The following is a 10,832-nucleotide window of genomic DNA, read 5'->3' on the forward strand; positions in this document are numbered from 1 at the left end:
TAATGTATATCATATTTCCCTCTAGCCTAGGCGACCTAAGCTTGACATGGTTAGAGAGGTTTCTAGAAGGCAGTATTGCTTCATGGGCGCAACTTGCGGAGGCATTTGTTACCAGGTTTAGGACGAACACCAAGACACCAGTGGAGATAAACCAATTGCTTTTCATCAACATAGGTGAGAAGGAAACACTGAAGTCTTACAACAACTGGTATTGAAAGACTTTTAATCAGATCGAAGATTGCCCCATGAACCTAGTTATCACACAGTAAAAGCGGGGTTTGCCAGTGGGTCATAAGTTGAAGGATTCAATGACAATGACGCCGCCCCTTACTATGGAAGCCCTGATGGAAAGAGTGTACCAATACATCCGAGTAGAGGAAGATGAAGCGCGCACCAAGACAGAGTTTGGCACAACAGCGATGCCAGACAAAAAGCCTTTGGCGAGAGTTACCACGGTTGACAAATAGGACCGACCGCGCAAAAGTCTTTGCTCAACTAGGGGTAAAGTGGGTTGGTAGGTTTGACCAACTCTTTTCTAACAAATCTTTGCCCAATAAGGGGCAAAAGGGGTTGGCAGGTTTGACCAACTCCTTCTAACAAAATTTTTGCACCCTTTCGCTGAGATGAGGATTTAGGCTAAAGGAGGTTGGCAAGTTTGATCAACAAAAACTTTTTTGCACTCTTTAGCCGAGATGAGGATCTAGGCTAAAGAAGGTTGGCGGGTTTGACCAATAAAATTCACTCTTTAGTTGAGATGAGGATCTAGGCTAAAGGAGGTTGGTAGGTTTGACTAACAAAATTTTTACACCATTTCGCCGAGATAGGGATCTAGGCTAAAGGTGGTTGGCAGGTTTGACTAACAAAATTTTTGCACCCTTTTGCCGAGATGAGAATCTAGGCTAAAGGAGATTGGCAGGTTTGACCAACACAAACGTTTTTGCACTCTTTAGCCGAGATGAGGATCTAGGCTAAAGAAGGTTAACATGTTTGACCAACAAAATTTTTGCACCCTTTAGCCGAGATGAGGATCTAGGCTAAAGGTGGTTGGCAGGTTTGACCAACAAAATTTTTGCACCCTTTCGCCAAGATGAGGATCTAGGCTAAAGGAGGTTAGCAGGTTTGACCAACAAAAAGTTTTGCAATCTTTGACTTGGATGACAGTTTCCTTGGCCAAAGCAAGTTGGCAGGTTTGACCAACAAAACTTTTGCACTCTTTGACCCGGATGATAGTTACCTCAACCAAAGTAAGTTGGCAGGTTTGACCAACAAAATTTTTAAACTTTTGGACCGAGATGCTTATCTCTACCGATGAAGGTTGGTAGGTTTGACCAACAAACTTTTTGAACTCTTGAACTGAGATGGTAATCTCGGCCAAAGAAGGTTGGCAAGATCAAGTAAGGCCAAGCTAATTAGTTCGGCTAGACATGCGGTCGAAATAATACAAAATATTGAAAAAGAAACACAGTAACCGAGCAAAATTTTCAATAATTGGAAGATGATTACAAAAGGTGGGACATATAACCCAGTTACACAGAAAGAACGCCTTCTAGTACGATTGTGAACTCAAAGGATATAAATGTTGAAGGCAAAAGCGCAGGGTTGTTCAAATTTTTAGAGGTATATGACGGTTGTAACAAAAGAACGAGGATAATGGGGGCACGCCATGTATCCTAGGAATGACGTCGTGTTAGACATGCCAGATTTATAGAAGGACGTACTGAGCAACTGACAAGACTTATTGGGGCCGAACGAGTTGTGAAACTGATTTTCTAGCTCGACAGAGTTGGGTGTTCTTAGCTCGGCTAGAGAAAAATAATCTCAATCGTGCTACGCAGATAGAATTAAGGGGCAATTGAGAGGGTAATTTGTGAACAAATTGGGCCGAGCTAGGAAGAGTCTTCTTTGGAAGTTGGGCCGCACAATGGGCCGAGATAAGAGCTGGTGTAGCTCAGTTTTGGGCTAAGAAGACACTAGGCTGGTTGCCAGGGCCTGGACCTAGCTATCTGAAGGTAATCCTTTATCGGACCGAGATGTTGTCAATAGAGAGGGTCGAGCTATATGTAGCTCGGCAGGGTGCCATTTGGTAGCTCGACTTCTGGTCACACGGCCCAAACGGCAGGGGATCGAGATAAAACATCTCGATCAGGAATGTATATTTGAGCATGAAGGTGTGGCCATCTCACTTGGCTTGCAGTGATGAGGGTTTTTTAAGGATAAGCATTATCCTTGGGCATGGGACTCCTAGAAGGACTCTGCTAAGGAGAGTAGAGTCCTGCTAGGATTGTGCAAACAATCTCACTTGGTTGGTAGTAAGTAGGGTGTTATCAGGATATGCATTATCTTTGGGAGTGTGATTCCTATGAGGACTCTTATAAGGAGAGTCGGAGTCCTACTAGGATTGTGCCTGGTGGAATCTATAAAAGCTCATGACAGGACCTATGTATAGGTATCACAATTCTTACTCTCAAATACATAGAGCATTTGTGTCTATTGTCTATTTCGCTGACTTAGGTATCAGAGAGGTTTCCAGCACACCCTTGCCGGCTAGCTCACGTTTGTGTTTTCAGGTAGTAAAGCGACGACGTTTGGAGGAGTGCAAACTTGATCAACAGGATTATACGAGAAGATTATTTTGTATTCGTACAGTTACTAATTTTTTTTCCTACTTCGATCTTTATGTAGTTCCCCCTTAATATTACATGTGCAATTTGCACCTATAGCTTGGTATCCTATCCGCACCTAAAAATTTCTCTCTATATATAGACATAGGTATCGTTTGGCAGGAAAGTTGAGTTGATTTTTTGGCTAAATTAGTCACAAAAAGATAAAATAGGTTAAAAATTAATAAGACAAAATATCACATTTAAATCATAATTATTTCACTTTTTTTCTCACAAAAAATTTATAAAAAAAAACTAATAAAACCAACTCAAAAGAATTTTTTAGCCAGGGCTAAAATAACTAAAAAATTAAAAAGTCAATCTAACTTCTCAAACGAAGCATAATGAGTACATATAATATGGGGAGAGGGGGAGAGAGAGAGAGTATGTCATTAATTGTGTATATTTAAGATACCTATTAATGATTGTTAAATAATTTTTAAATAAAAATTTTAAAATTATAATATTATTAATAATGCCCTTTCATAAGTTTTGTCAAAAAATATATGCAAAATTAATTTGATTATAATAAAAATTTTACGGTTATTATTTTGAGAACTGACATTATTAAGGTTATAGAAATTTTATACTTAATTACCTTTGAAGATGATGTTTATGGTTTGAATTTATAATTTTTTATGTATCAATGTAAATAACTCTTACAATCTTACTGATATAAGAATAAATTCTAGATTTGAGTCAATCCACTTTAAGTACTTTTTTGTATAATAAAATACTTAAATTTTGTTATATAAAAATATTATAATAGATCATAATCAAACATCACTTGAAATAATTAAAGACTCGATATATCACTTTAGATATAAACAAAAACATAAAAAATTAACAAAGATTTTTTTGATTAATAATCAAAATAATACACAATGAATTATAATTAATTCATAATTTATATAAAATATAATTTTTGTTGTTTTTATTCTTTTAAAAAAAAAATCAAAACAAATGAAATTCATGATTTTTGGTAAATTTAATTAACACAAGTGAAGATTTGATTTCATATTGAAAATACACAATTTTTTTTTAAACTTTGAAAGAAATTATTATTTTTAATTTATTTTAGGATAAATTACATTGACACCCCCTGAGGTTTATGTTTATTACAGTTCTCCCCTCACCTTTTGGAAATTATATCTTCCTCCCTGAGGTTTAAAATTTCATTACAGATTGCCCCTGAGGTTTAAAATTTCATAACAGTTCTCCCCTCACCATAATGATCATCATACATAAAATTAAATTAACAGGGGGTCAGTGTAATTTCCTAAATGCGAGAATGGGAACTGTAATAAATATAAATCTCAGGGGGTGTCAGTATAATTTACCCTTTATTTTACATAGGATCGAACAAATTTTTTTTATCAATCATTAATAAATTTATTTTTATTTAATTTTTAATTGTTAAAATATTTTTAGGATAAATTACAAATACACCCCCTGAGGTTTCCTTAAAATATAGATTGCCCCCATGTGATTTGAAAAATTACAAATATTCCTTTGTCATAAATTTTTATTTAATAGAATTAACTGAAAAAATAAAATTTATAATTGTTCTTCTATACAATAATAAAATTACTTAAATTATTAATTGAAATATATTTCTAATATCATTAAAAATTATTAATTAACTGGATAATTTATTAATAAAATATGCGATATGCTATGAAATTAGAAACTTCTGAAGTTAGAATGTAATTTTTAAAATCATAGGGAACGATTCATATTTTAATCAAATGTCAAGCGATGTATTTATAATTTATTTAATTTTTTACATATAAAGTATTAAGACTCATAATTAATTTTTTATTTTAAAAATAAATTTTCCACAAAGGCCGGAAACGTTGTTATCCTCTCGGTGCAGCTGCTTCAACCAATCAATCTACAACCTCATTTTATTTCTTTTTTATTTTATTTTAATTTGGATCCTCGCATCCCGCGCGATACACGTGTATAATTTGTATCCACGCATCCCACGCGATACACGTGTATTACATGTACAGTCTGTATCTGCAGCTTAGTATCCTATTGTATCTAAAAATTTATCTGGGTATGAATAGAGGCGTGTGCAGTGTGATTCAAAATTTTTTTTTTTTTTTTTATCAGAAGAAATATGTCATTAGAAAGTCAAATGGCACTTACAAGAGTTTAAATAATCTAAAATTTATACCAAACAAAGTGAAAATAACGCAATAATCAAGGAAGAAAACTATGAAAAAATTTAGACGTACGTATCATACTCGTGCTCGTACTGCAAAGCAGAGTCGATCATAAAAGTTCAGTAATAAAGCATGTCCGAAAAAATCATAGATCCCAACTACAATGAGAGTGAGCTTCACAAATCGCACAGATGGACTCTAGAGAAACCAAACAAACCCAAAACCAACATAAACAAAGGGAAAAACAAAACAGACCCAAACAAACCAAACAAACAAAGCAAAACAGACCCACACCCAGACAAATCCGGTAACGGCTTCGAGGGATCCGGCGGTTGAGAAGAACGGCGAGGAAGAGGCGGTGGAGAAGAGGCGATGCAGGCGGCGAGAGAGGCGGAGAAGAGGTGATGAAGGCTGCGGGGGAGGCGGATCTGGTGTCGGCAAAACGAGCTATGGAGAAGACAACGAGGAAGAGGGCACTCCCGGAGTGGATGGTTGTGGGAAGAAAGAAAACACCTCACAAAAGGAGGGAGAGGATGGAAAGCCAAGCTTCCAAGTTATGGGGAAAAAAAGTAAGGAAAGGAAAGTGCAAGAGAGGGGTAGGGGGAGGGGAGAGGGGACCGGAGGCCGCCGGAAGACCCCTCCCCCACTACCGACAGCCACATACTCTGAAACCCTAGGTGGAGAAAAGTTTAGAGAGAGAAGTTCTCAAACTAGAGAGAGAGAGAATTGGGCCTATGTTTCGATAGTATAATTATAGGTAAATTATAAATATATTTTTTGAAATTTGATTAAAATACGAATAATTTCATATAATTTTAAAAATTACATTTCGTCCCTGAAGTTTTTAATTTCATAACAAATCATTCTTTTTATTAATAAATTATCAAGTTAATTAACAGTTTTAATGATGTTAAAATTATATTTTAATTAATAATTTAAGTAATTTTATTATTGTATAGGAGAGCAATTATGAATTTCATTTTTTTTAGTTAATTCTGTTAAATAAAAAATTCTAATAAGGGAATATTTATAATTTTTCAAACCACAGGGGGCAATATGTATTTTAAGCAAACCTCAAGGAATGTATTTGTAATTTACCCTAAAATTATAAAATGACGGATTAGTTTATCGGCAGATTGACAAATTACGATTTGAACTATTTCAGGCAGATTGTAGAATATTTTAACCAATTATTAAGTTTTTGCATAATATATAATACTAATTTGAATAATTTTTTCATATATATAAAAAAACTAATTTTACATAATATTTTTCGTATATAACACTACTAATTTGTAATAAATTTCATATATTAAATCTCTCTCACATTCATTTTTAAATTGATATTTCATTATACGTTAAAAAATGTATATATGGATTAACTATAATAGAGCGGAGTGGTTTCAAAATCAGATTATAAATTTTAAAGTTTAAATCGTGATTAATAAATAGAGCGATACGAATTGATATTGATTGATATAATTTTAACAGATTAGATGAGAGTGAGAGAGAGAGAGAGAGAGAGAGAGAGAGAATACGCCTTTACTGGAGGTATATCTGTGTTTTCTAGGTTTTTTTTTTTTTTTTTGAACAAATTTTTTGGACTTCTTGATTCCTTTTTGTGAGCCTTATAAGACTTGTTATGGCACTATGATTCTCGAATATTTGTTTTTACATTAAAAAAAGTTATAGAAATAAAAAATTATACGTCGATATTTATATAAATACTTACTTAACCTTTGATAGATTATTTCAAAAAATAATTTTGATTATTATTCTCATTCATTATTTAATTTTATTCAGAATTTCTTCTATTTGCAAGTAATAACACAATAAGAAATAATGATATTGATGATAATAGTGAATTTTGGTGAGGCGGATTACAGTTTTGGAATAAAAAATAAGATGAAAAGAAAATAATTAAAACTTGGTGAAGAAGCTGAAGAGATTTAAATAGGGGTTTTTTTTTTTTAAGGTCCCTGGTATTAACATTTTCTAGCATAAAGGACACCAAATATTTTCATAATGTCTAAGGTCCCTCAGGTTGATCCAGAGAAAATTGGTCCAAAGAAAATTAGTCCAGAGAAAATTGATCCAGAGAAAATTGATCTAGAGAAATTCTAAATTTCTCTGGATTCAACCCAGAGAAAATTCAAATTTCTCTGGGAATTGTGAATATATATATATATATATAACTATGACTGCCAATTAGGTAGAAGGGGAGAAAAGGGAAGGAAAGGGAGAAGGTATAGAGAAAGCTACTGTGAGGAGGGGAGGGAAAGAAAAGGGATTCTGTTTCTCTGGACTCCCCAAACCCAAAGAAATTCTCAGACATACATTTCCAGAGATTCTCCCACCTAGAGAATTTCTCTGGACTCCACAATCCAGAGAAAATTCCCAGCCAAAGAAATTCTCTCAACCCAAAGAATTTCTCTGGGCATGACCAGATGCAATAGCTGTTGTTGCCATAGCTTCTGTTTCTGTTGATATTCATGATAAATTGCGGCTTCCCAAATCATTAGATTCTAGTTCCTCCTCAAGAAAATCCCATTCTTTTATTTCTGATTCATTAGAAGAAATAAAGTCATCATGTGTGTCTAACATATCAGTTTCCAAGCTTGCAAACTCATCATTTATAACCAGAATACCAGTACCTGTTCCTAACATAGCACAACCAATTTCCAATTCTAATCGTAGCTTTGTTCCAAAATTTTTAGGTTCTCCTGTTGCTTCTACTCCTGCTCTGCTCAACTCGTATTAGTCTGCAGAATTGGCCAAATCTTCAAAACCAACTGCATATCAATCAACAACCAGTTTACACCAAGTTTGACTTGGCCTTCTATATTTCTCATGATTACTCCAAGCTCTTTTTGTTGGTCAATGAATGAACATTCACAAACTGGTTCTTATATACACATCTAACCCAGAGAAAATTCAAATTTCTCTGGGTTTAACCCAGAGAAAATTCAGTCCAACAACCCAGAGAAAATCCAGTCCAACCAAACTAGAGAATTTTGTAAGAACTAGTTTGTGTGTATACTTTTAAAAAAATCAAATTATTCATACTCAACTCATCTTCGACTTGTTAAAACTGCAACAAATTTTTTCATAAATTTTTTTTAAATGCACATAAATCAATTACCAAACAGGACACAACATATCTCTCCTTCCATATCTCTGAACCTCAGCAAGTACACCTTCAATGGCTCGACGTATTCTTCAAACCCTAGTGTCGTCATGGCCCAGAGCAAATCGTCGCCGGTGATGAAGCTGATGAACTCTGAAATGCACTCTTGAACTGTTTCCTTGGCGTCCTTGGAGATCTTGGCGTTCGTCGGTAAAGCCTTTTTCATGATTCGACTCACGTTCGCGATCGGAAGGAACTTGTCTTGCTCCCTCGGTGATAGCTCGCTGTTCGAGTTGTTGTGTCCTTCTGATGGGTCAGATTCCGGTGGTGGTGGTGGTGGTGAGAGTGGTGTGAGATGGGTGAGTTTAGGAGTGGGAATGGGGTGAGGGATCTTAGACTACAAAAGAACAGATTGTGGACCTAATCTATTACTAAAAGTTGGATAGGGACCTTAGACCGATTTTCCCATTTAAATATGAAAAATACATATGAATGATGGGGGATTTTTTTTAAGGTCCATGGTATTAAGATTTTATAGCATAAAGGACACTCAATATTTTCATAATGTCTAAGGTCCCTTAACATCGATCCAGAGAAAATTTGGCCCAGAGAAAATCTGATGAAAATTTCTCTGGACTTCACTCTTCAAAGAAAATCCGAACTTTCCAGAGAAATTTCTAACTTAAACCTTCGTACTGGTGTACTGATCGTGAAATTCTAAAAATCTGATCGTGAACAACTAACACATATCGTGAACGGACCAACACAATTTTTATTCACATTCCTACTGGTGTACTGAAGTGTAACGGCATCATAAAGATAAAAACACCAATACATATCATATTTAAAACTATGCCCTCAAACGTGCGATGTGGTGCGAATTTCAAAACATAAAGATCTCAAAGCATGATCAAGCGGTTCGGAGTGTATTGGGGACGGGGAGAGTGATTTTGGGAGTGGGGGATTCATGCCATTATCTTCCTAACTAATTAAAGGTTGTTTCCACTTCAATGAATTAATAACAGTTTAGAAAGCATCAAACTTGGAGTGAGGATTACCCAACTCCAATTTTCTTAATTCTGTCTAATAAAAGCAAGTTCTCAACTTTGACATTTAGAACACCATGAATTTTTTTTTCCAAGGGAGTTTGAGGTTTGAAAGTCAGTATAGGCATTTAAATTTACAGTTTTCTGGAATCTGAACTTTGTCTTTCTAATCACAAAGAAACAGAGTCATCTTTAAGATCCGAACCCATTGCTTCATCTGAGATATTTTTCTTTAATGCTTGTTTATTTTTATTTTTTTGATAAATTAATGCTTCTTTTATTTAGATGACATGTATTGTATCGTATTCTACAGGTTCTCTCTACCCTCAACTTGTACAGATTCATATTGATGAAAGAGTCAACAGGTAAGGGTTACTTCTGTTTATTATGATAGTTGATGTCATCGATCATTGTACAGATTCAAATTAATGCCTTCATCTTTGTCTAGAGAAATTCTAAGAAGTCCAGAGAAATTTTGGACTTTCCAGAGAAATTCCTAAAGCCTTCATCATCTTCTTTGTCTAGAGAAATTTTGAGAAGTCTAGAGAAATTTCTCTCTAGAGAAATTTCTAAAGCCTTCATCTTCTTCTTTGTTCAGAGAAATTTTGAGAAGTCCAGAGAAATTCTGGACTTCCCAAAGAAATTTCTAAAGCCTTCATCATCTTCTTTGTCTAGAGAAATTCTAAGAAGTCTAGAGAAATTTCTCTCCAGAGAAATTCTAGACTTCTCAGAGAAATTCCTAAAGCCTTCATCATCTTTTTTGTCTAGAGAAAATTCTGAGAAGTCCAGAGAAATTTCTCTCCAAAGAAATTATGGACTTCCCAGAGAAATTCCTAAAGCCTTTATCATTATCTTCTTTGTTCATCATCATCTTCCTCCAGAGAAATTCTGAGAATCCAAAGAAATTCCAAAACAAAATCACTTCCCAAAATATGCCTTCGAGTAAACAATTCCCATGTTTAATTATTTAATTTCTTTTTCTTTAAAAAAAATAAAAATTGATGTTTAATCTATACATACTGATATTTAATCTCTCTGTCGGCAGCTTTGACAAAAAAAAGATTAAAATTGATGTTTAATCTCTCTCTCGCTAGCTTTGACAAAAAATACACACACTGATATACGCATGAGGCTACAGCACACACGGGCATGGAGACCATAGAAACCCATTTCTCTCTAATCTCTCTCTGTGCATGTCTGATCTATACACACATGTCTCGCATGGAGGGGAGTAAGCACCCACTTCTATCAAGAGACGGACCTATCTTCGAAACTATCTCTCTCTCTCTCTCTCAGACTATCATCTTTGGTTCTATCTTGTGATGGGTTGGAGGGGTGTTAAAGTTGGTGGACCAAATAGAAACTCAATCTCTCTCTCTCTGTGTTGAATTCAGGGAGGGGAGAACACACGGATAAAAAGTGGAGAGTTATGATATGAGGGGTGGGTGTCTAGAGAGAGAAAAGGTCATGAGGAAGGTGTGGTTCATTGGGGTGGGTTGCATTTTGAAAAGGAGAGATCTCACTCTCTCTCTCCTGGGTTAGGAAGAGAGAGGGAGATACACACCCATTTTGAGAGACCCCATACACAACACAACATACCACATTGATATCAATCATTTCATACGGCGTCGCCGAGCCATGGTGGAAGACCTTCATACGCTGGTTCAATCGGAGCAAGAAGTTGCCGAGGAGTTCTTGACATAGGGATCTTGGATTGATCGAGCTGGATCGATGAGAGAGAGAAGTGCAGCGAAGCAAGAGAAGAGGTGAGACGTGAGTCTGAGAGAGAGAGAGAAGAGAGAGAGAGAGGTGAAGGTTTGAAGCCATG

The sequence above is a fragment of the Camellia sinensis genome, chromosome 5, assembly GCF_055761805.1.
Source record: "Camellia sinensis isolate YWXY chromosome 5, ASM5576180v1, whole genome shotgun sequence".
NCBI classification, from domain to species: domain Eukaryota; kingdom Viridiplantae; phylum Streptophyta; class Magnoliopsida; order Ericales; family Theaceae; genus Camellia; species Camellia sinensis.